This window comes from Phyllostomus discolor, chromosome 5, assembly GCF_004126475.2.
Source record: "Phyllostomus discolor isolate MPI-MPIP mPhyDis1 chromosome 5, mPhyDis1.pri.v3, whole genome shotgun sequence".
NCBI lineage: Eukaryota > Metazoa > Chordata > Mammalia > Chiroptera > Phyllostomidae > Phyllostomus > Phyllostomus discolor.
In genome coordinates, this window is record NC_040907.2 from 165,661,835 (window position 1) to 165,688,430 (window position 26,596).

Genomic DNA, 26,596 nt, shown 5'->3' on the forward strand with positions numbered 1-26,596 from the left:
CAAGGGTAAAGGCTGTTGAATACTGGAAAATGTAAGACAAGCATTCTCACCAACTAGAGAGAGGCATGGATCACTTCTACTACTAAACTCTGAATTGTTCCCGGTGAGTTGCAAATAAGACAGGTCAAAGCCTGTGAATATGGAGAGTTTGGAAGTAGGGTGAAAACCAACCTAATAAAAATGATATAGTGACATAAAATCATGCAGATATAGCAACATATGGTGAAAAGCAGAGAAGTTTAGAACAATTGCCTAAAAACAATACATTAAACCATTTTGTGAACTGTCAGCTCAATTTCAACCATTTTTGAGCATCCAGCACGTGCCAGGTTCTGGGGGTGCTAAATGAACAGGACAGAATCCTTGCCTTTGGGGGTGCCATGTCCAGGTGGATGCAGACACACCCCTACGTAACTGATGTTAAGAAGAGATAGTACCCAGTGTATTGTGGGAACAGAACCTTCTGAAATTGGATTTATGTTAAAGAGACTGGAGAACCTCCAAAAACTCAGCTGCAAAATTTTCAGAAACCTGGGAGTGAGAGGTGTCTCTCTCCGTTTCTCTCATTCCTTCTGGCCCCACCCCCACCTGGTATCTTGTCTCCACATCTCTCTGTATATCTGTACCACATTCCTCCATAAGACTATTGATTCCTCCTTCCTCATAGCCTCAACACACAGGCAGCTTTGAAAGGCACCAGCTCTATACCCAGATCCTGAGGGGCCTATGTTTCTGGTGCCTAATGTGAAATGATGCCACTTCAATTTCAAGCGCTGGAGGAGGAACCACAGCTGGGCTCTCCTAATCCTATCAGTTATGCCCACGGGTCTTGCCTTGCCGCTTCTGGGTTGCTGGTGGGTGGAGCAAGCTCTCCAAAGAGGGGGAGAGGATTGAGAATGAGCATAGATGGGCAATTCTAGGTCAATGGGAGACGAAATGTTCATTCTGGCTGGGAAAGGTGGGGAGTTTCTTGGGGCAAGTGGAATTCACACTGGCCTTTGATGATTAGAAGGATATTCTAATCAGGAGGAGGCCAAAGTTCAGAAGCTGGAAACCCAACACAGTTTAGGGAAATTGAGACCAGGATGGCTGCAGGGTGGTTTGAAAATGGTCAACGCAGGAGGAAAATAGATAGAGATAAAAAAAAAAAAAAAAAAAAAAAGGTAAAGTAGGACTGAGCCAAATTATGTAGGGTTTGAATGTCAGGGTAAGTTTGGCTTCTATTCTACCATTTTTCAAAAGTTGCCAAAGGTTTTTAAGCAAGAGCATGGTTTTAACCCTTTTCCTTCCACCACCTAAGTCCCACTGTTGCCAGAGTGACGTTTCTCCAGGACAAATCTGATCTTGTCGCTTCATGGCTAAAAATTCTTCAGTGGCTCTCTACAGCCCTATTAATAATAATAATGGCTGTCATACATCAAGAGCATAGTAACTGGAGGCGTGCTCAGCACTTCAGAAGCATTTTCATTCTCTCAACTGTCTTTTGGGGTAGGTAGCATCATCTCCATTTTATAGGTAAGGAGACACACAAAACACAGATAAAATAACCTGATAAAGGTCACTACGTTAATAAGTGGAGGAGCAGAGATTTGAGTAAACTCTGTCTAACCCCAAAGCCTCCCATTTTAGGGTACAGCCCAAACATGTCAGCACGGGAAACCGCTCTCTTTGTGATCTGGTCTTCGCTTACACTCCAGCCTCCCTCTCGCACGCACTCGGTCAACAAAGCCCTTCAAAAAAAATACACCTGGAATTCACCACTTCCGCATTCACTCTCCTGGTGCTTGAACCATGCTGAGCCTGGATTACTGGAGGAGTCACTTAACTGGCCTCTCCGCTTCTGTCCATCACACCCCGATGTCTGTTCCAACACAGAAGCCAAAGTGACCGTGGTCAGCACAAGTTCGATCATGTCATTCATCTGCCCAGACTGGCCCCCCTGCACCTGGTGGTTCCTGTGATGGGCAAAATAATGCCCCCCCTCCCCTAAAGAGGTCCGAGTCCTAACCCTTGTGAGTATGTTCTGTTACCTGACCAAGGGGAATTAGTGTTGCAGATCCTCGCTAATTAAAGGTTGCTAATCAGCTGACCTTAAAATAGGGCGATCATTCTGGATTAACCAGTTGTGCCCCATGCAATCATGAGAGTCCTTACAAGGGGAAGAGAGAGGCAGAAGGGGAGGTCGGAAGGACAGGATGTGAGAAAGACTCGACCTGGCATTGCTGGCTTTGAAGAGGGGAAGGGACTAGGAGCTTAGCAGGTGAGAGAGGCAGGCTCCCTGGAGCACCCCCAGACAGGAACACAGCCCTGCGGACACCTTGATTTCAGTCCAGGGAGACCTGCTAGAGGTTGGACTTCTGACTTCCAGAACTTTCACATAATGGAATCCTGGTTGTTTAAGCCCCTAAGTGTGTGGTAGTTGGTTGTAGCAGCCACAAGAAATGAATACAGTTCCCACTCTCAAGCAAGGTAAAAGCCAAGTGACACGTCCCCTATAACCCCTGGGGCCTCACCTGCCACCTACCTCGTTCACGCTTTTTAAAAAATATTTTATGTATGTGTGTATGTGTGTGTGTATTTATTGTTGACATTATGACAGATGTACCCCATTTCCCCCCACTGTGCCCACCTCCGTCCAGCGCCTCCCTTTCCCTGGCCTTCAGCACACTATTGTCTGTGTCCGTGGGTTATTCATGCATGTTCTTTGGCCAGTCCCTCCACCTCATTCACTCTTCAGCCACGCTGGCCTCTTGCTCCGGCCGCACAGCTCTGTAGAAGGAGTGCATGATCTTGAAACTTCATTTTCCAGAAGAAGGAGAGGAGGAGAAGTGACTTGTCCACAATCCCCAGCAAGGACCTGAACCCAGGACTCTTGCCCAGTGATCAGTCGGTTATCATTTCTGTTGCACTTAGCTTTCCCTTCAGCTTCCTCCCCCAGAAAGTCACGTGATTCAGTCTCTCTTGGCCACCTAGCAAAGTGTTCAAATTCCCTTCCAATGAGGGAATCTTTCTGTTGCCTGTGATATTCTTTGCCAGAAGAGTAGTTCATTTCTTTCTGCATGAAATTCAGTGATGGAAACACTTCTTTTAAAAGACAGGGAAAGGAATTCCCAGAGCATTGGGTTTCACTGACCCAGACAGGCAAATTTCTTAGGAGAAAAGACGGGCCCGGCCTTCCTTCAGCCAAGGAGGGTTTACTGGGTGGATTTCTATTTATACCCTGGGACGTAGAGCGAGCTACACGGAAACCTGGACCCAGTCCTCCGCATTGTTGGCAACACCAGTCTGAGAGCAAACAAGCCTCCCCTTTTGCTGACCTGGCGTTTCCATTTCCTAATGAGAAGGTTTGATTCGTAAGCTTGCAGCCACTCGGAGGAGGGCGCCCACCGGACAGCTGTGCTGAGTCACTTGGAAGCGGATCCGCCTCCCCGTGTCCAGCCAGTAGGTGTTGCAGGCTGTTCCCGGACTGACCTCTGGTGCAGTCAGCTCTGGTCACGAGAGCAGAGGTGGCTCTCCCTGCAAAGCTTGTGGGTGCCAGCTGTGTAGCTATAAGCAGACCCATTGTGGTATTTGAATTTTTTTTTTGTCTGTGTAGCATTCCTTTCCTTCAGAAACTTCTCCTTCGAGGCTGTGCTCTCAGGGTTCTCATTTCCAGCCTCCCTTGCCACCCCCGGCCTCAACGATAGGCATGGGACCCATGTCGGGCCAGGTGATAGAGCCCAACCCCTTTCAACGCTGATTGTTCCAGAGAGGGTGGATAAGGGACTCCAGCAGAGCCCATCAGAATCCAAACCCAAGAAGAATATGCAGACCATAGGAAGTAGACTCACTCCTCCTGCTGGGGTGGCTAACCTCGGGACAATGTGATTCTGGAAGTGCCCAGTGGGGAAAAAAAATGCCTGTTTGTGCAAGAGGTGAAGCAGAGTCTTGCAAAGATGAAGAGTGAATGAAGAGATGGTTCTTGAGATGGCAAGTCCCCGATTCAAGCGCTGCAGGCCCTGTTTTCTGTTGTTCTTACATTCTCTGAGCCTCCCCCGACCCCCACCCCAGACCTTCCCAGCTTTGTGAACCGACGCATTCCCTTCCTGCTGGATAGAAGGCTCCGACTGTGTTTCTGTCGCTTGTCCCCAAAGTCTGGCTAATACAAGGGGCTTAGGTAGGAAGAAACGGATAGGGACCCCTGCCACAGGCGAGAGAGGACTTAGAACCCACTACTGCAGAGGTTAAAGCGGGTTTCCTCAAGGGGGTCTTTGGAGAGCCTGGCCTGGGACATCCCAGGGCATATATATATTTGGCTCCTGAGTGATCCTTCTGAAGATTAGATCCTATTATTTCTTATCCCCTTTCCCTCTTAAAACACTTCAATGGCTCCCCACAGATGTGAGGTTAAAGGTCACAACCCTTAACAGGCCTAGGAGGCCTGACCTCCATGGTCTGGATCAAAGGTCTGCACATTTTTTCGCTCAAGGGCAGAGAGTAAATATTTTAGGCTCTGTGGGTCATAAGGTCTCTATTTTAACGACTCAACTCTGCCATTGCAGCCAAAAGCAGCCGCAGGCAGTAAGTACACCAGCGAGTGTGGCTGAGCTCCAGTAAAACTTTCTTCAGGAAAAGAGGCAATGGGCCATAATTTGCCCACTACCTGGTCTGGAAGGTCTGGGACCTTGCCCTGCAGGCATAGATCCAGCCCCATGGGCCTCCAGTCGGAATCTTCATGCTCCACCCCATAGGCTCCCTTCTCTCACAGGGCGCTCTGCTGGCACATTCTCCCCAGCCCTTGTATGCTTAACCCCTGCCACCGCCCCGGTCACTGCTCAGATGCCGCTTTCCCCGGGAGCTTCCCTGATACCCAGAGCCCAGGCCGGACTCCCCCGGTGCGCTCTCCGGATGCACACTCTCTCTCCTTCACGGTATTTGTGTTGTAGTTGTGCTTTTTCAGGGTTTCGTGGGGATTTTCTGTCTGTCTCCCCACTGGATAATGATTTCCATCTGTATGAGGCCATGTCTGTTTTGTACAGTGCCTAGGATAGTGCTTAATGCATTGGACAGTGCTTAGTGCATTGTGTGAAACATACATTTACTTTTAAAAGAAAAGGAGGGGGGAAGGGAGGGAGGATGGGAGAGGAGAGAGGCAGAAAGATGGAAGGAGGAAAGAAGGAGTCAGTTCTCTGAATCTGACTGAGCATTCAAGAGCAAAAAAAAAAAAATACTTTTCTTGTCTGCCCATTGTTGTGATCAGTAGAAGGTGAGGACTTAGCCGTCCTTCCTGTCCATTCAGACATTTGGTGGCCTTTGATGCTTGGGGATATTCCCTGGAGGTGACATGAGATCTTGGGCTTGACTGTGGAATTAGGGACTTTTTTTTTTTGGCAGCCCTTTCCGCCACCATCCTGCCCCTTCCACACTGCCTTCCGTGTGGCCAGGTTCTCCATGAGGATGTCAGTCAAGTTCAGCTTTCTCCCAAAGCGCCCTTTCCCAAAGTCACTCAGGTCTTCCGGGGTCCGATCCCAGCTCCGGGATTCTCTGGTTATAGGACCTGGAGCAAGTCATTCAAACACACCAAAGCCCAGTTTCCTCTCTGTAAAGCGAGGGTAATAAAATTACCTGTGACGGGGCTTTTGAGAGGCTTTCATGAGATAATGTGTAGGCATTACTTAATTTAAAGTCTGGCATGCTGAGTGTCAATCAGTGAACTATTAATAGCTAAATTTTAGAAAAAGAACAATCTGATTATCTCATTGACGCAATCTGGCCCATTCTTAAAATATGTGGGGTCGAATGGTCTAAATGTTTAAAAATTATAAGTCAAGGTATTCATTGAATTTTTCCTCTTCATTGACAAATAGGGCTTCATAATGGCAAAGTTATTTTTAAAATGATAAAACTATAGATTTAAATGACTGAAAGTTGCCAAAATATCAAAAAAAACTGAATTTAATTTTTATTGTACATTTGCTATTGATGGCCCAGAAATATTTCAATGAGTGGTAAAATAAAGGCATATTTTATCATTTATATATTCTCTACATCTTATTTTTTTTGCTTTCATGTCAGAAAAAAAATCACTGGTTATATAATTATAATCAAAATGTATACATAATTTATGTGCCATTGACAGAGATCTAAAGGATTAAAATTAACATAATTATCTTCAAAGAGTATCAAATTTGAATGTATTTCCATTAAAATGTAAATGAAAGTACAGGGAAAAATTAAGAATTGAATATTTTAGAAGAAAGTTTATTTTTAAAGCATAAAATATAATAATGAATAAAAGCTATAAATAAAATTATTTAAATCTGCAGTTTTTATTTGACATTTTAAAAATGGAATTAACTCTTAATAAGTATTTTTACAAAAATAAAACTATTGCCCTGGCTGGTGTAGCTCAGTGGATTGAGCATGGGCTGAGAACCAAAGTGTCGCAGGTTCAATTCCCAGTCAGGGTACCCCCACAACTGCACATTGATGTTTCTCTCTCTCTCTCTCTCTCCCTCCCTTCCCTCTCTAAAAATAAATACATAATTAAAAAAAATGAAACTATTTATTCCCTCACCAGTGTGGCTCAGTTGACTGGAGCATCTCCCCTACAGACCTGAAAGGTCACGAGTCTGACCCCCAGCCAGGGCACCACAGGCCTGGGTTGTGGGTTCCATCACCCGTTGGGGTGTGTACACGAGGCAACTGATCAGTGTTTCTCTCTCACCTCGATGTTTCTGTTCCTCTCTCTCCCTCCCCTCCCCTCTCTCTAAAATCAATAAGCATGTCCTAGCCCTGGCTGGCATAGCTCAGTGGATTGAGCGCAGGCTGAGAACCAAAGTGTCGCAGGTTTGATTCCCAGTCAGGGTACATGCCTGGGTTGTAGGCCATGACCCCCAGCAACCGCACATTGATGTTTCTCTCTCTCTCTCTCTTTCTCCCTCCCTTCCCTCTCTAAAAATAAATAAATAAAATCTTTAAAAAAAAGGGAGAATTTTTGGAAAAAAAGCATGTCCTCAGGTGAAAATAAAAATAAATAAATAAACAAACAAAACTATTTACAATTCTAGGACTCATTCTTTTCACTTAGTGGCCAATAGAAATAATCAGAATCCTCCTTCCCTCGTGTTATCCCTAGATTTGCAACTACTTATATTTCAGAGCAGTATGAATATTTTGTAGGAGAAAGCATGAATGTAGTCCCTTACCAGCACAAACCATGCAGCTGAGTGTCCCACATTCGGGGAACACCCAGGGTCAGCACACCCAGAATGTGATGGGCGAGCGTCCTCTGGGAAAACAGCCTTCCTGGTCATGGTGTCTCCCCTTCCAGGTAAGTGACAATTGTGCAGTATTAGAGTGTGTTTCTCAACTGCCCATGTGCCCTGCTTTCTGTGAGTATGCTAACTCATCATTACTTTAGAAACTACAACTGGAACACAAATAAAAGGAAGGAAGATGCCCAGCATTGGCAGGAATGATATTTAGTATTCAAAAATCTGCTTAATTCATGCTGTCTTTGAGGGGGAAGGAATTGACAGGTGAGTTGATTTGCCATTTCTGTTGCGAAGCTCTGCTATCACTCCAGTCCCCTCTGTCCTCTGAAACGACACCCATCTCAGATGCTGGCGGCAGCAAGTCACAAACCTTCATGGGACTGGCCTTGGTTTTGAGGCCAAAAAGCAAACTGTGGAAAAGTTTTCCCTGGGGCCTGAGTGTGTTGGTCCCCAGACTGGATATTTAGTTTAGGATTGGGGTAGTGATGTGCCAGTTCTAAGCCCCAGGTCCAAGGTGACATGTTTTTTTAATGGGTGTGTGTATGTGACAGAGAGAGAAAGTGAAAAATAATGTGGGGTCCTCTAGAGCAGGGACCTCTCTTCCCTGCCCAGGTCTTAGAACAGTCTGAAAAGGAATTGCCTGGATCCTGGGCTGATAGGCCATTCAGGGCATTTGCCTAACCCTCAACGAGTTTCTGGGGTGAACGGGGCCTTGGAAGGCAATTCTGAACCAAGGATACGTGCAGAGCCTCTGCCCTCACTGTTCCTCACTGCCCACCACACGTCAGAAGAAGGGGGTCCTGCAGCTAAGCGTGCTCATTCTCACTCTGTGCTCTACGTATTTTAGCTCAACAACAGTACAGCCACAATTAAGTAAGAAAAGACTTAGCAAGTAAACATTTTAATTCTTTCCTGATGGACAGCCGAGTTTCAGGGAAGCACTTTGACAAGTAACTGAATAAAAAACACATCAAAATAGAACTAATGAAAGACATGCAGAAAATGCCAACACTATATTTTTTAATCAGGAAAAAATTACCAAGACATATTGTTCATAAATGCCAACTAAAGGCCTTTTTTAAAATACAGGCACCCTACTATGTTAATGAGCACCCTACTATGGGACAAGCCCTCAAATAAAAATGAAGGTAGGCATAGAATTCTCATTTTCCAAAGAGAAAAGGGGAGCACAGAGAGGCTAAGCAGCTTGCACGAAACACAGCTCCTAAAGTGGCAGAGACGGCACTCCAAGCAGGGTTCGTCTGTGTCCAGATTCTGACCTGGTGACCACGGCGACACCTCCACATTAGCAGAAATTCAGCAGGACCCCTGGCTGAGCGTCTTTCTTCTGCTTACTCTTCAGGTCCTCCCCCGCCCCCGCAAGGAAAAGAGGTCTTATTAGCACTGCAGATAGTTAATAAACATGTGTTAGATCATAAGATGTGGCAAAGCAACATTTACTGACTGCTCTTTCCTATTGGGTAAAAATCTGACCGATGAATTTTGAAGTGCCTCTTTCCTCTAATTACAAAATGCTGACTTGCTTCAGCTTGCTTTCAAAGTTCCACAAACTTGACAAGGTTTCTACACGTTGGAAAAGTGCCAGCAGGGCCTCAAGAACCATTGACCCTTGAACAACACAGGTTTTGAACGGCGTGGGTCCACTCACATGGGGATTTTTGTTCAATAAGTACATACAGCACTGTAAGTGTGTTTTCTCTTCTTTGTGATGTTCTTAATAATATTTTCTGTTCTTTAGCTTACTTTATTGCAAGAATACAGTATGTAATATATAACATACAAAATACGTTCATTGTTTATGTTATCAGTTAAGGCTTTGGGTCAACAGTAGGCTACTAATCGTTACGTTTTTGAGGAGTCAAAACTGACACATGGATTTTTGCCCGGGTGGGGGTCGGCATCTCTGACCCCCTGTTTGTTCAAGGATCAGCTGCGGAAAGATGGGGGAACATGTAATGCTATTAGGATATTGACAATATCTTTATGTTTTGTCATTATCTTTATGATTAATTAGATTTTTAATAGCTTTATTGAGATATGTTTCACATACCATAAAATTCACCCATTTAAAGCATACAGTTGGTTAGATTTTTAATCTATTCAGAGTTGTGCTGCCATCACCACAATCTAATTTTAGAACATTGTCGACACCCTGAAAGGAAACCCTATACCTGTTCATAGTCACTCTCCACCTCCTCCTGCCCTCGCCCCCGTAACTGTGAATCACTTTCTCTCTCTGTGCATTTACTTCATCTAGGTGTCTCATGTAAAAGGAATCATATAATATGTGATTTTTTCTTGTCACTGACTTCTTGTACTTGCTTTTTTCTTTGTTATTGGCTTCTTGTACTTGCGTAATGCTTTCAAGGGTCATTCGTGTTATAGCATATACCAGCATTTCATTCTTTTTATGTCCAAATAATGCCCCATTGTATGGATATACAACTTATTTATGCATTTATCCATTGTGAGGCATTTGAATTTTTCCACTTTTTGGCTGTGATGAATAATGTTGCTATGACAATTTGTGTGCCGGTTTTTGTGTGGACACATGTTTTTATGTGTCTTGCGTACACACCCATGAGTACAACTGCCGGGTCATGCGGTGGCCCTGTATCTAACCTTTTGAGGAACTGCCGGACTGGTTTTCAAAGCAGTTGCACCATCTCACGTTCCCAGTATCAGTGTGTGAGGCTTCCAGTTTCTCCACTCGTTCGCCGTCCCTGGCCGTCTTCACGCCAGCCATCCACGTGGGTGCGGGTGGTGTCTCATTGTGGGTTTGATGTGCCTTTTCCCTAATGCCTAATGGTCTTTGTTGACACACCTGTTCAAATTCTTTGTGCACTTTTAAATTGGGTTACTTGTCTTTTATTATTAAGTTTTGAGGGTTCTTGATATGTCTGGGTACGAGTCCATTCTCAAATGTGTGATTTGCAAATATCTTCTCCCACTCTGTGAACTGTCTTTTCACTATCTTGATCATGTCCTTTGAAGCACAAGGTTTTAAAATTTTGATGAAGTCAGATTTACCTAGTTTTCTTCTAGGAACTTTATAGTTTTAATTTTTACATTTTGGTCTAATCCATCCTGAATTAATTTTGTGTATGGTGTGAGGCTAGGGGTCCATCTTCATTTGTTTTCATGTAGGTATCCAGTAGTCCCAGACCATTTGTTGAAAAAATCATTCTTTCCCTCATTGAATTACCTTGTACCCTTTTCAAAAATCAGTTGACCATAAATGTGAGAGTTTATTGCCAGACTCACAGTTCAAGACCTCGGGGCCTTTGCATAAAGAATTCTTTCATAATGAAGTTCTCTCGCCTTCCTGCCAGGCTGCCCCTTTATTCTTAAAGACTCTATCCTTTCTCCCAGGCACTATGACACCTCTTCCTTGGACCTCATTGTTCTTGGTACGTGCTTCTATCCGTGACCCTGTCACTTAAATTTACTAATTGCCTATCACTCCAATTACACAGTGCTCCTTGAAGGCAGAGACTACATCTTATCACTCCAGGCCCAGGAATTCAAAGTGTGTTGAGTGAATGACTTGGATACATTTGGTAAATGTAAACAATGGGTAGAAGAGTAAGTAAAATTTTACAACTATTAACCCTGGAAAGCACATCTGTGGGCATGTTTTTATACACACTGAAGAGGAGTTTTGACAATTCTTGGATTCACTGGAAGGTTTTGGTTTATTAAGAGCCTTGTCAGGCTTTATACATACATATTTAAAAGGAATTCATTTGAGGGCTTGAATGCATTGGGCAAGTAAACAAATGGTTGTCAAACTTTTCTTTTTCTGGAACTCGATATAAGTTGGGCTAGGGGCTCGTCCAACCCCTAGCAAATTCTGTTCTCGTTTCTGCTAAAGCCTCTTACTTCCAACCATACTTGGGTTTATCACACCTTCCGACACCTTTGGATCAACAGGTAGAAGATGCTCATGTGATTCTGGTGTTTTCACCCTTATTGTCTTCCTTCCTGGCTCAGATCGCAGTGTCTTTGGACCGAAGACAATTCAAGAGCTGGCTAAGACTATCGATCCTGCCCAGTTTAGATCCCATGCCTTTTTATAGTCGCTCCATCAGAGTGAGTGTGATTAAGACTCTAGACCCATGAGGGCACGGTCCTTTCCACAAAACTGCTTGGCTGGGCAGCCCTTTCTTCTTCCATGTTGCTCAGTTACCTCAAAGGTCTCTGAGGGTGGGGATGGGGCGGATTCCTTCCTTAAAGAGGAACCAAAGTGTCTTTGGCCAAGGACAGTTTTCTCCCCCAACATTTACTACTCCATTCTTGTATTCTAATGAACAAAACTAACCCATGTTTCCAATGTGAATGAAGGTTAGGAATCTTCTGTTTGACCCTGTTCCACATGTCAACTCTGGCAAGGATCCTTCAAAGGACTTCATGCTACTTTGAAACACAAAGCCACTACGAATGGCTGTGCCTTTGTTTTAGAGTTCAGAAGTCGTATGCAAAGCTTGAATGAATTGCTCTAAGTTTGTGAAATCAATAATTCTCTTACCCTCTACTTGAGCCCTAAACTTCTTTATTAAAGCATTCCTAACTGCTTGTTCTTCTACCAAAACAGCAGAATTTCAGAAGAGACGTTAGAGCTACAATCTATTAGAAGCAACAGAAATGAACAGCAAAGGTCCACTTAGGGAAACCCAAGTTGGAGAGGGGCAGAAGAACGGCTTGAGCTGAGCTCTCTTCCCCTCCCCCATTGGTGGTGGTGTGTGTGGGACGGTGGGGGCGGGGGGGGGGGGTGGTGCCAGAGTGAGGCTGGTAGCCTTACTCTGATGGAGTTTCCTCCACATGGAAATATAAAGGGATTCACTATTCCCAAAGTTATTTTTTTTTTAAGTCAGATAATTTGGGGAAACAGTGGGCTAACTCTGAAAAGAAAAGTCAGTCCTTACTGCAGACCACGGAGCCTCTAATATGCTCATGCACGTTATGGTTCTTAAGGGAGAATGTGATATGCAGTGTCTCTAAAGGCACTTGACCATGGAACACAATCTTCCCCGATCATCCCTTTTCACGGTGAGTGTTCCACGGAACACACTTTGGGAAATGCTGCCTGGCAGCTTTGATAAGAGTCTAACCTGTGGGTTTGCACATAAACTCACACTGCTTTATCCATACCTGAAAACCCTCCTCTCAAAGAACAATTACTTCTCAAAAAGGAGGAATGTTTGTACAGCTTGGGGCATCTGTGGTTTAATTCAGGGAAGTGTTTCCATGCTACTTGGCCAGAGCTGAGCCATGTCCTCCAATATAACTTATCAGTAACAAAGGGGATGTTTTCATTTCTATCTAGTGGAATCCTGTGTCTGTCAATTAGTCGAAAGCTCAGCAGAATTTTTTACTGGGTGCATTCAAACCCCAGCAGGGCCCATTAAACTGGGGGTCCTCCAGATACAATTTGAAAACCACTACTGTAGGTTAATGGAGGGTTAGTGGGCATCACGGAGTTGAAAGCAAAGGAACAAGATCAAATCAACAGCTGCCGGAGGCAGGGAGACCTGACTGAGTCCAGGAAAAAGACACTGGGGACGAGATCCATGGAAATGATGGTTGGGGAAGAGAGGAAGTCATGCGGGGGGTAGGGGGCGGGTAGACAGGACTTGATGACCGGTGGTTCTTGGACAGAGGGGAGCTAAGGGTCCTAGCACCTGGCTCGGGTGACTGGGAATGGAGCCACACAAAAAGGAATACAGGGGGAAGATCGGTTGTGATCTTTACGTGGGCCACGTGTCCTCACTCTGAAGGGTAGAGGAGGGGGAGACAGCAGTTACAATTGGGGGCAGGAGGGACATTATGAGACTAGAGGGAGGCTTTCCTAGGGCCGGGGTAGAAAATCATTAAGAATGAAAATGTGCTGAGAGAAGCCTTTGCCATGGGGGTTTCCCTTGGAGGCTGCCCTATGCAGTCACCACCCAGGCCCATAATTTGGGCGGTGACATTAGCAGCCTCTCAAGCACAACGAGCATCCTAATCAGGAAGTGCTTTCTCATTTGCAGTTTACAAGGGCCGTTGCGTCAGACACAGGTGTCTGCCTGCGTCGTGTTTCCTTGAGTTACTATGAGCAAATCCGTAGGGGCTGCCCCCCTGCCCCCCGTCATTGGTCCTTATCGCAGGAACAACTGGGACTTTGTCCCACCGACCTGAGCAGGTTATGCCCATGGGAAGCCCTGACTAGTGTGGTCACTTCTCACTAACCGGTGCACCTTCTCTCTCACGGGCAGATTAAATGAGGTAACAAATGTGAAGCACCAAATGCAGTGCTTGGCACATAGTAGGTACTGCTCATGTTAGGTCTTCTTCTTTCTTCCAATATGCATAGCCCTCAAATATGCCAGGTCATGAGAAAGGTCATCCTAGTGGTGAAAAGCACCAAGCTGGTACCAAATCAACTTGGGTGTGAGTGCTGGGGACCCGTAATCCTGGCCTCCAAAGAAACAATGTGAGATGTCTCCTAAAGCACCAAGTGCAGTGCCCGATCCCTGGCAAGTGATCCGTGCACCACAGCAGCCATTTAACTATATCATCATGAGTACAAATTCAAAGGTGACTAGAGGGGAGACGGTTACTTCAGACGGGGAAGACCAGGCTTGACTCCACCCCAGAATATTAGAAAACAAAATGCCATGAAACATTTTCCCCACAAATGCAACTTGCTTTATGTAGTCATCCGCCCTTGGGAATCTATAAATAGTCTGGGCTGTAGGCTGTGCGTCAGCTGGTCGTCATACTTTGCAAGGCTGGTCAGGAATACTTGGTAAACTTGTTTTAGAGTTCGGTGGACTGTAAGGTGTGGTGAACTGAATGGCGGTCCCCCCAAAATCTGAACCCCCACTATAAAAGTGACCTCATTTGGAAAGGCGATCTTTGCAGATATAATTAAGTTAATGACATTGACCTGGCATTATCCTGAATTAACCAAGCAAGCTCTAAATCGAATAACTAGTATCCTCTGATAACTAGTATCCTCTGATCAGAAGGTTATCAGAAGAAGAACAGACTCGAGAAGAGAACAGCAGATCATGTGAAGACGCAGGCAGAGGTTGGCATGATGCTGTTCCAAGCCAAGGGATGCCAGGAGTCACCAGAAGCTGTCGGAAGCGAAGGAGGATTTCCCCTAGAGATTCATGGAAGTGTGGGCCTGCTGACACGCTGGCTTCAGGCTTCCGGCTCACAGAACTGTGAAAGAACAGGTTTCTGGTGTTTGGAACCACTCAGTGTGTGGCAGCTTGTCACAGCAGCCAGAGGAAAGGAACACATAAGGGATAGAAATGTACTCAGACTAACTTTGGCAACAAGAGAGGTGCAAAGGGCATTCTTTAGAAGGACGTGAGGGGATGTCGTGGATTCCAAAGATGACAAATTCAGGCTGGCCTCACATGCAGCAAGGACCAGGCCTAGAAAGTTGGGAATAAGGTGGCTCTCCCATTCGTGGGCACTTGACCTCTCCTTTCTGGTCATTCGCCTCGTCCTAGCTGCACACTGGCCTTCTGGTTCTTCATGCACGCGGCCAACCGGGCCTGTCTTCACATCGCATTTCAAGTGCATAACAGACCCACAAAGGGCTCTGAAGTCTGACTCCAAATTTCAGGGACAGGACCCCTCAGCCCTGGCAGAATCAGCTCTTGCCCAGGGGTGAACCTTGTGTCTGTGGCCTTCGTTTGGGGTTGAGGAGGCTGCCGGCATAGATCCCTGACGGTGTCTGCTAGAACACTGAAGATAGTCTGAAGCGCAGACAGTGTTCCTCTGTCCACCCTTTGACAAGTCAGGGAGAACCTGACCTTCTTTCCAAACCTCCTTCCTGTGTGAGGCAACGGCCTTGGCCTCCTCCCCTTCTGTCGACTCGAACGCCGCTCCGGTGTAACCGCATCATATTACTGGGGGCGAAGTTCTCTTCCTGTTCAAACATGAAGTTCATCTACCGGAACAGAAACATTATGGATTTTTTTTTGTCTATTAGAGTCTAATGAAACAACCAAATTTGGGCTGCTCTTGGTACAATATTTGGCTCTTTTTGGATTTAGATCTTAGTTGTTGTTTTTTTAATACCTGTTTATTTGTTTATTTTCATGCTGCCTTTGCAAGGCTCCTTTGGGCCACATGGCACAGGACACATTTGGAGGCTGGAGGAGGGACTTTGGTTATAATGCCTTTGATCAGCAAAGCAAAGCCTCAAACCGAACAGAGATCCAAGCCAGGCAGGGCTGTGGTAGAACGGGAGAAACGGGTTCTGGGGAGTGTCCATTCCTTGAACTTTATTCTATAATCTGGGAGAGTTTGTTGAGTGCACACTAGATGCTGGGCCCTGGGCTAGAGCTAGGACACCTGAGGCCACTCAGCTGGACGCCGTGAGTCCTGCGTGGAACGTGCAACTGTAACAATGGGCATGGGGCATGGGGGAGAGGTGCCTGGCACAGGGAGAGGGGGCGAGGCAACGGTTAGCCCCTTGGGTCCAGGAAGGCTTCTCGGGGGAAGGCAGATTTCCCTGCGATCGGAAGGGTGAGTGGGTGTTTAACTACATGAAGCTGGCAGGAGTGGGGAGGCAAGGGGAATATTGCGTGCAGGCGTTCACGATGCCAGCCAGGTGGAAGCCCATAAAATGTGAATTAGAGACACGTTGACGTGCAGGCCTCGGACTCCGGGAAGGATGAGATGTCAGGCTGTTGTGCTGGGCTTTTCTGCCCTCTGTGGATGCGGGAGGCTGCAAGACCCCCTGTCGCTGTCCCTGGGGTGTTTGAGGGGCTCCCGGAATCCCCGGCCTTGCTGGGAGCCCTCAGGGCTCTCTGTGTCAGCGTCAGGGGACTGTCAGGGTGCTCTCAGTCTGTAGGAGCCTAGGCCACCAAACGATGACAGATCTTGTCAGAAAGGAAATGCCTTATAAGAAGAGGAGCTATTGGGGTTTCTTTCCTTGGGTCTCTAAAGGGAGAAGATGGGATTCTTGGGGCCTGGGGAGATGCCCCCCGAGACTTTCCCACCTGAGATATGCCCGTGTGAGGTCTGCCCACCGGAGGTGTGCCAGTCCTCCTGAGAAGGCCACCTGGGAGAGTAAGTTTGTCACCCCAGGAGCAGGAATCACGTGGGGAAATGTAGAGGCCATGGGTAGGGGACACTTGGCTTCTCCCCAGGACACTTTCTTGGCTCTCCCTGGTGCCCCCTCCTTCCTGCGTGTCCCAGAGCCGGTGCCCCTGTTTCTCACGGTCTGCTTTATGATGCTTTGCCAACCTCTCCACCTCCCCAGCCGGTTGCTGGGCTACTCAGGGCACTGTATCTTTTTCAGCTATTGTTGTGTGCCTAGCACCTGGCATTTACATAATAAGCATTCCATACAGATTTATTAAAGGAATGAATACACGGGCCTTATTAATTTATACTCTGCTTTAGTCCCAGACATGTTGAGGCTGAATCATGGTGCTTAGAATGAGATGAATGAGACTAAATGAAGGGTATTGTTCACATCGCCTTGTACACTAGAAAGTGCTCAGTTGTGACTTATCGAATGGGTGCTTATAAATATCTGCAGTTAATGCTCCGGTATTTATATGTAGCACAATTCATTCTTAATGGCATCGATCCTGTAACAAAATAGCACTTCGGAGCAGCAAGCACGCATCGCTACGCTAGTTATTGCAGTGAGGCTGAGATCTTCCAATTACCATTCTCTTTGTATGTGCGACTATATACTTCTGCCCTTCGACTAAAGAAGGACATAGGGTTTTTGGTCCTATCCCTGACCCTTGTAGGTTGAGACAACTGGTTCCCCTATTGAGTGTGCGTGTGTCTGTGTGTGTTCAGGAAACAAAAGCTGAACATCATTCAGCAAAGGCAGTCGAGGTTCCTGTATCTCCTCCGTGCATAATGAGTCCTGCTAGTTAAGGCTGCGCAGGGTGGCAGGGGTGGCAGCTTGCCAGCGTGGTCTGTCTGTGGCCTTTGGATAAACAAACATCAATATTTATCAGAGCTGCTCCAATGTGCTTCCTTGGCTGCTGGAACCGGGAAGCCTCCCTGTGCTTTTATATAGTTTTCTCTGTATGAGATAAACGTTTGGGGCCATTAAGGGGAAAAAAAATGTTTGTACTCTGCTCCCCAGTTACCTAGGCTAATTTACTGCACTAGGAGGCCTCGTAATTCATTAATAATGTACAAATACAAACCAAGGGAAGAAATTGCCTTGTTAATTGACTTTTGCGATGCTAATCTAAGACACAGTGGCTTTAAACATTACCTAGCAACTGTGCTTGTACCACACACTTTGGAGAAAGCAGAAAGCCACCCAATGCGAATGCTTAAAATCATTGCCTCTGGGCTTTGTAAACAGACACTCAACTCTACTGGTTCTCTTTAGGAATCTGGAGGTAGAAGAGACGAGGAAAAGAGGCAAAGAGCTGGAGATAGATTCAACCAGCCTAGAAGACTGTCAGATGTACTACAAGGGGAGACTGGGCTATGCTGGGCCGTGCTGAAGTGTGCTGGGCTGTGTTAGGGTGTTGCCAGGCTCTCCACCCCACCCCACACAGCTGCAAAGCTGGACTAGGAAGAGTACCATGAGGCTTAGCTGCTGGGTCGTTGATCTAATTGAGCCTTCCCCCCGGCATCACTAGGCTAAGCCTTCCGCCCCTTGTGCTCTATGATCATCGCCTATGGAGAAGACGTGGGATTTTTGTCAGTTCGTTAATAATGAATTGGGAGGTTGTAGAGTTGAGTGATGAGGTTTCGGGGGCCAGCCTTGATGGTCAAACGGATCTGGATTTGAATTCTACTCCTTCTCCCCCTGTGACTGCCAATCACCCACTCCTACTAGTCTGGAGCTGGAACTTCAAGTTCGTGAATGTGACCTTAGAGATTAGCAATCTCATCACTTCCTTTGAGTCTGCAGTGGAGTCACCTGGATGACAAATGTGGCTCCTCCTTAAAGAAGCCACACACCAGCCCTGGCTGGCGTAGCTCAGTGGATTGAGCGTGGGCTGCTAACCAAAGGGTTGCAGGTTCGATTCCCAGTCAGGGTACATGCCTGGGTTGCAGGCCATGACCCCCAGCAACCACACATTGATGTTTCTCTTTCTCTCTCTCTCTCTCTCTCCCTCCCTTCCCTCTCTTAAAATAAATAAATAAAATCTTAAAAAAAAAAAAGAAGCCATACACCCATGGCATGGGGAGCCATGCAGATTTCACTGGAAATTTCACAAGGGAGGCGGAGGGGAGAGTGGTGAGTGTCCCACGGGACACAGCCTCACGCCTCCCGCTTCCTTTGTCTGTCCTCCCCGAGATCCTCCCATTGCTTTGCCTCTGGGACTTTTCCTCTCTGACTTTGACCTTTGGAGCCCTCTAAGTCCTCTCACCCTTGCCTTTCTTGATTAAAAGAATAAAAGAAAGAATATCAGATCTTTCATATGAGGCTTGGGACTCATTTTTCTTGCCTGTAAAATGGAAATGGTAATAATTCCCACCTCGTAAGGTGAGAGGGGGAATTAAATGAGAGTTCAGTAAATGTGAACTCTAAAGCAATGTTTCTGCAACATGACCCATGAAATCGGTTCAGCGGGTTGCCATCGACATTAAAAAACGAAGTAGGATAGAATAGAATAGAAAATACCAGAGGGCATTGCATTAGGGTAAGTTTTATTTTGTGAATCTTTCAGTTTCATATATGTATGTGCACCGCTGTAAAACAGATGTTTTACTGCCACTTATGGTAAAAAATGTTTGAAGTATTTGTTGTTAGATTCACCTTTAGCCTCGAGTTGGCGACCTCTGGGACTTAGGGAGTCCAAAGCCCTGCTTCTGAGAGCCCAGAGACCTCCAGTCTACCCCAGTAGGGAGCCCATGTGCCACACACAAAAGGCACATTCTGGCAGCTCGGGGACTTAATTCTGTTCATAACTAGCATAATCATAAAGTATAGTTTTTCAAAACAAAGAGAACAAAAAAGTATTTTCGTTAGACTCACATAGCACCTATAAAATTTTTTGAATGAATTACTATCATTTGGAAATCAGGAGATAAGACATGAAAATCAAGATTTTCACCTTCCTGGGAAATTTGGACCACCTGGCCACACCAGGCATCTTTGCTGCCGTCTGCCTCTCACCTGTGTCCTCACCTGTCTCCCTCCTGGGCTCAGGAAGCACAAAGGTTACCTCTGACCTGGAGTCCTTCCCGCCTAAGGCTCAATATTTGTTTTAAAGAATCACAAAGCTGGAGGGTTCCTTTGGTTCACACTTCCATTTGTGGGTGGGGGATGGAGGATGGGGTGGGGGGAGGTGACCCCCCCAAGGTCACAGGGGTCATTAGAGATGCAGGTGGGAAAAGCACCCAGGCCTGCATCCTCCTGGGTCAGGGCTCACGTTCAGCCCTTGGGAACAGGTGGCCATCATCCTCATAAAAACGGAGGTTTTCTTAAGAGATGTCTTTGATTCACCTCAAAGGTCATTAGCCCTCACTTCTCCCCTTTGTCTACGCCAAGGTAAATGTTTCCATTGCAAAAGTGAAATTAGATCCAGAGCGGTTCTGCTTGTCTCACACAGTATTTACATATCTGTCTATGTCCTCTGTGACTTTTCCTGGTGGCCTTCTGTGGCTGTGGCTGCTCCGAGTGAAGCTTCTGCCAGCGGAAGATACCCAGGCAAAGGGATTCACCAGTAGTGGGCGTTTAGAAAGGACAAGTGTCCCCCGTGTTGTCTGGATGTTTGGTTCGCCATGCTGTAGTTGAAGGGCAGAGAAAACCAGCTTGGTGTGGCGCAGTTTTTGTCAAGCGTGGTCACGGGCAATGCCATCACCAGCAGTCTCACATATGCGTCATTTGCTGATCGCCCGGGAGAGACGGTGCAGGTTGGCCCTAACGGGGCCACTCTCAAAGGCTGAAGCCACCCTGTGCTGGGCCAGAACCTTGACTAAATATTTTGGTAGTTTTAACATTTTTAAAATTTGTTTTGCATGGTAAAAATAGCCAAACATACACAAAAGTGGAAAGAATAGTGTGTGAACCTCCGTACACCTGTCACTCCTGTGCTCCATATGCTTCCTAACCCCCCACCCCTTCTAACTTGAACTTTGGCGTATGATTTCCATGCAGTAAAATGCATAGATCTTATAAAGTTTGATGAGTTTTTAAACCTGTATTTTGAAATAATTTCATATGTGCAGAAGATGTGAAAATAGTACAAAAAGCCCCACGCACTCTTCAATGAGATTCACCAAATAAAACTCACATTTGCTTTATCGTGCATTACACACACACACACACACACACTATTGTGATTTTTCTGAACCACCCTTAGGCCAATGAGTTTTGTTGAATATCTATGCCCGAGTGCTCATCACTCCAATTGAGTCATAGAACATTCAGTACCCCCCGAAAATTCCCACTTCTCATTTTTTATTTCTTTTCATTCATTCATTTCATTTCAATTTCATTTCAGTTTTCATTCTCAGTTTGATCACCATCGATTAGTTTTGCCTGTTCTTGGGCTTGATGCAAGTGAAATCATCCCACTTTGTCTCTGCGGACATATTTTAAAGCCAGCCCCACAGCTCAGGTTGTTACGTCTCTACATACTTTGCAAGTATCTCTAACAGTTCTCTGGACAGTGCTTTTCTTGCACCGTCACGGTGCCAGTGCGATTATGTAAACTGTCTTCATAACAAGCTCCTAGGATTGCCTTTGTTTTCCAAGTGGGCACAGAGCCTCAAGGAGGCTCAAAATCCTGCCCAAGGTCGCCCGGCTAGTAGCCGGTGGAGCAGACAGACAGTCTTCCTTCAGAGCCTGTGCTTTCACTTGTCTCAGTCTCCGCTCTTGGTCCCGGTGCAGGGTTCAGGCAGAGCTGTGTGCAGCCCGTGGGAAACAGGAAAGCCTGGAGCCTCTACAGACCCTTTCTGCTCCTTTCATCTGGGCCCCCAGGGTGCTTGTTGGTGCCCAAAGACACTCCCAGTGACCCTGGGAGCCCCTCTGCCCCCATACACACGCATTCGCGCCAGCATGTTTTATGGAGGCTTCTTGATGCCCCTGGCTGCCGCCCTTCGAAGCCAGAAGAACAGAAACAGCCCCCATGGCTGGCTGGACAGACTGGACGGCAGACATGTTTGAAGGCTGCTGAGACCTTCCCATGCCCCGCGACCCAGACCTCAGCGACGTGCTGAGACAGGTCATCAAACTGCGGAAAAGACGTGCTTTTAAAATTTCAGATGGTATTTGCAAATGAGTTCTAAAAATACACAAACCCACACTTATTAAAAAGAACAGAAAAACAAACCAACCCCCCCTCCCCGCCGCCGCCAACCAAGCCCACAGCAATCTGTTCTTCCAGAAGACAATTGGGTAGAAACAAATCTAAAAAGTGTTCCCTCCCTCAGCCCCCAAACATGGAAGCCAAGCACAGAACTTACCAGGGACAAATAATTTATTGTAAGCCCGAAGCAACTGCTAGCAATCACAATGTTATTCAGTCTTATAGACTGTAGGGTCCACGTCGCATCTACATAAGTCAAACACTTAACTGTAGTCACAAATCAATCCTTATACTCTTCCCAGAGGACATATTTGTTTGGTGGAAAACATCCTTATTGCTAGTTTCTGAAACAGAGCTGGTAGAGTTATTTAAATGGAAATGGACTTTTAGCAAAAACATGTTTCCCAGTTACTTAGAAATAGCATCCTCCCCACTTCCCCACTGTCAGCTTCTCTGGCCTCCACATGCTGGGCCACTTGAATATTACAAGGTTTCCCAGCCGTGTTTCCTTTTTAGGCAGAGAGATCAAAAGAAGGGCCTCACGGACTGGTGATGGGGGCTGGGGGATCCAGGGGGGTGGCTGAGGCTCCAGCATCTCTCCATCGCTCCCCCCCCCCCCGCACTGATAACCTGTTCGGCTCCTTCGTAACCTGCTTGATGCACTAAACTTCTGTGTAAGATTGTCTTGGAAAACCACTGGCCTCATTGGCCTTTTCTGCTTCTTTATAAGAAAGTCCCCGTGAAGGTGTGTGATTCCCTAGATTGTCAGCACCTTGTAGTCCTGGGAATTTTAGTCTGATGCCCATGGACTTGTCATCATGGTGCTGTTTCCTTCCCTCCCCCAGACCCCTCCCCGATGACTCCCCAGTTTCCTGAGAGGGAAAGTGCGAGTTATCATGGGAACCAGCAATGCCTGGTGGCTGGAGAGGTCTTTAAATTCTTTATCTTCTCCCTTTCCTCCTCCTTGTTGTCATTTATCATTATTATAATGATAAAGATACATGCTTATTGGAGCATTAGTAAAATGGAAATGTAGGACAAAGACAAAAAAGCCTTTGCCATCTATTGCACAGAGACAAGAAGGTGTATTTTTGTCTAAAACACTTAAAAATGCATTTCAACACAGCTTAGATCACTCAGTATCCACAACTTTGTACCCCTGTTGTTTCGCAGACATTTTTCACTGCAAGCTTTTTTGCTGATTATATAATATTTCATCACCGGGATGTACCAAGATTTTCACACGAGTGCAGGTTTGCAGGAGGGTTTTCCTCTCTATGAGAACTGTGTAAAACTCTTCTTCACCTTTCACTGGGGAACTCACCGCTGTGACAACAATCAAGGAACATGGCACTTTGCACACAGCCCATGCTCACGGTGACAGAGCAGGCAGCTGCAGAAAAGCCTGGTGAAGAGTCCACTGCTTCTAAAGGTTCTTCCCATGGAGCACGGTGAGCACAGGGCTGAGCTCTGCTGCCCAGAGGAGTGCACTCGAGTCCTCCCCGGTTCGTGGAGCTGGAGCAAACTCGGCTTTTCCATAATAAATCTCTTCCTTGGAGCGGTTTCAGGAGAGCTTACTGCTCCCTTGTCTCATTAATCATCTGTGTGCTTCGGGCTCTTGAAGCCTTTCCCAAACTTTCATTATTCCCTCCAAACGACCCAGAAAAAGGCCCCTCTTCTCTCCGCATTACCAGAAGCCGTGCTCTAACGCAGCTGCCTTTATGGCACCAGGGACAGGTCCCAGCCTTCTTGGCATCAGGGACCGGTTTCATGGAAGACGATTTTTCTACAGACCGGGGGCTGGGTTGGGGTTGGGGTTGAGGGTAGATGGCTTTATAGCCTGCCACCAGATGCAGCTTAATTGTCACTTGCCACTTACTGACAGGGTTTCAAAATGAGTCTGCAAGGCATTGATTTATCCTGGTCCGTCGGCAGCCCAACCTCTCTGCTAATGATCATCTGTGTTTGCAGCCGATCCCCAGCACTAGCAGCACTGCCTCAGCTCCAGCTCAGGTCATCGGGTGTTAGGTTCTCATAAGGAGCCCACAGCCTAGATCCCTCGCATGCGCAGTTCACAGTAGGGATCGCGCCCCTATGAGAATCTAATGCACCTGCGGACCTGACAGGGGGCGGAGTTCAGGGGATAATGTGGGCGATGGGGAGCAGCTGCAAATACAGATGAAGCTTTGCCAGCTTGCTCACCACGCACCTCCTGCTGGGTGGCTGGGTTCCTGACAGGGGTTGGGGACCCCTGCTGTAACGTACTAGAGGACGCAGTGTCCAAAAGGAAAGACTGAAACAGTTGTCAGATGCCGTCTCTGCACCGGGCCAGGTGCCAGGGACTTATGCGTGTGAGATTTCATTTAATCCGTAGGGTCACCTTCTGAGGCAGGGATTGTTCTCTCCACGTTGCAAACGAAGAAAGCGAGGCTCAGAGCTTGAATTACTTGCTCAAGGCCGCCAGGTGGGAAGGGCAGAACTAGGCTGGGCCCCACCTCCCCGCCTTGAGCCCTGAGCCCTGCACCCCAGCCTCTTGGCTGTGAGCTTAGCTGCGTGGCTCCCTTGCTCTGCCAGTCAGGGGTCCTCTCCTCCACCCTCACCACCACCCTGTCTTCATTAAAGGCAGGGAGGACCAACAATGCCCCTTCCCAGGTCTTCTCAACACCAAAGGCAGAGGAGCACCCTTGCGCCCTCCTCCCCGCCCCCCAAAAAAGACCTCATGATCTCCCCAGAACCTGACAGTGTTCAGGGAGATGGGGCTGGAAGAACTCTCTGGAGACAGGGCCTTTTCATTTTATTTCATTTCACAGACACAATGAGAAAAAATCCTGCTAATAGGATCGCCAACTCAGCAGGCCTCGGCAAGCGGTTTCAAGTAAATATAGAGCGTCCCGGCACACCTCGAGATTGATGGCAAGTCAGGGACGATGACAAGCAACCAGAAACTAATCAGGAGAGTTGCCTTTTACTATGGGGAGGGGTTGGGGAGAACAAGTGTGAGGCTACAGCCATTGCGACCAAGGCCTGTTGACTTTGTGCCCGTTTTGGGGGGCCCCCTCGGCTCCCAGGAGCAGAGGAAGCAGCGAAGCAGTTCCCTGGGCTGCCTGAGAGCTTGCTGCTCTGCCCTGGCCAGCTTCCCCGCCTCCTCTGGGGGTCCACTGCCCGTGAAGGAGGGGCTTCCTCCTGTCCAGCGGGGACAAACCTTCTGCCGTGCCTCTGGGCCTCACTGTTAGGCGCAGCGCCTTCGGGGCCAACTCGGGGCTGAGGGACCCCCGCCAGCCTCTGAGCTGCTCTCTGCCATCTCCTGGGTTGGGCTGATCTCTTGTGTGTCTTTTGCACATTGTCCTTCCCTGGTCTTCTTATCTCTCACCTCCACCAGGCAGCTCGCTTCCGTCAGGCAACCGATGAGAGGGCAGCTGGGGTCACTGGGGCAGCTGGGCTCCACCCAGGGCTGCTTCTGTGGGCCAGAAATTTCCTTCTGCAGGCCACGAGGCCACCGAGTCTCATCCTCTCCAGCCAAGTGCACTCTCCCGCCCCATTAGGCCGCCTGGCTGCTTGGTTTTCCGCTTGTATGAGGAGAGAGCAGAGGGACGCTCAGGTTTGGGGGGAAAGTTGGGACTGTGGTTTGCCCGCCCCCCCCCCGCCAAACCACAGATGGACAGGAGTTGGCAGGGACCTGAGAGGCCCACCAGCCCACTTCTGTCTTACCACTTAACAATGCTGAAAGGGGGAGGGTTTGGTCTTGTGTCCATTGATGAAGAGGATGAACCCCTCAGCACTATGAAAGTGGTGGAAGAGGCAACGTGGAAGCCAGAACGATCAGGCACCAAACTGGGGTAGACACGGACCGGATGCACTAACTGACTAGGGCTTGAAGAGGGCGGAAATGCCCACTCCGAGCTGGCGTTCCTTCTTCACATCCTCCCTTCGGCGTTTCTTTGCAATGGATGAGATGCTGAAACTCTTCCGGGTCACGCCTGGTTCAGCGTCAGCTTTTCTCTTGGATACTTGGGCCCCATTCAGTCCAGGGCCCAACATTTTGGAATAACCAGCTGCTGACAACGTTAGAAAAGACTTCCAAAATTAGGCTTTTAAATTCTTCTATCTTGGGTGCTGGGCACAGTGCATCATTTGATCCTAACAGGACTGGGTATGGAGAGGTCGTGCGACTCCCCCAGGTCACGCCCCCAGTTACAAGCCAGTCACGCCCGCCTTTGAGTCCCGGGTTGGCTGCCCCGCCACCTGGCCTCTTGGCTCGACCAGTGACTCCCTGTCCACAGATGACAGAAAGCATCGCACAGCAAGCCGTTTTGTGGGAGTGTCTTGTGCCCATCATCACTGATTTGCACAATGGCCATGAGATGTCGTGGACATTTTTATTATGACTGTCATCATCCTTGACTCTCTTCCACAGCTGTGCTGCCCCTTTTTAAGGAACCTCACCTTCCTCGTTCCAAGGAATGGGGCCTAGGCTATAACCTTAGATCCTGCCTCCCACCACACAAGCACATCAAACAAACAAAAAAACCAGGGCCAGTTACACTACCCCAGTAGTGTACAGCTGCACCACGGCTGTGGCTGCCATGACTGGTTCAAGGATGTGTGTGTGACCCCTGCTGGGCAAGTCAGAGTTGAACTCAGGGATTTTGTACTTTGAGCAGGAGGAACAGCCCATTTCCTCTCAGGTAGCCACTGCGCACATGTGAGACCCCAGCTGAGGGCAGCCAGGGCTCCAGCCTCCTGGCAAAAGTGGGTTGGGGTGTGAAGCCAGAGGCCAAGGAGACAGAGAGTCCTGAACTGTGGGAGACCCTCATTTTGTTGCCTCCTGCTCTTCCCGCCAGGATGATTCTTCTTTTCGCCTAAGCCAGTTTGAGTTTACTTTCTAGGATGTACGTTCAGAGAGCTCTCAGTGAGAGGCCAGCAGGGGCAATATCTGGGGCATGACCGGAGCCATGGTGGAGGTTGCGCATAAACTGTTTTCAGAGACTATTAAAGGAAATGCCCCTGTGGATGATGCCCCCAAAAGTGTCTGTCTCTTTATGATGTAAATGATAGAAAAGTCCAACT

General features: G+C 47.5%; 1 long non-coding RNA gene and 1 other non-coding gene across 2 annotated transcripts; one reads left to right on the forward strand and one right to left on the reverse strand.

The window, feature by feature from the left end:
* Positions 1-7,158: 7,158 nt before the first annotated feature.
* LOC114498368 lies at positions 7,159-7,320 on the reverse strand. The gene has a single exon (XR_003684787.1). It is a non-coding gene; the product is annotated as a U1 spliceosomal RNA (small nuclear RNA).
* An 8,124-nt stretch (positions 7,321-15,444) lies between these two features.
* LOC118500914 lies at positions 15,445-18,223 on the forward strand. The gene is made up of 3 exons (XR_004903499.1): positions 15,445-15,806; positions 16,230-16,352; positions 17,650-18,223. It is a non-coding gene; the product is annotated as an uncharacterized LOC118500914 (long non-coding RNA).
* The last annotated feature ends 8,373 nt before the right edge of the window (positions 18,224-26,596 follow it).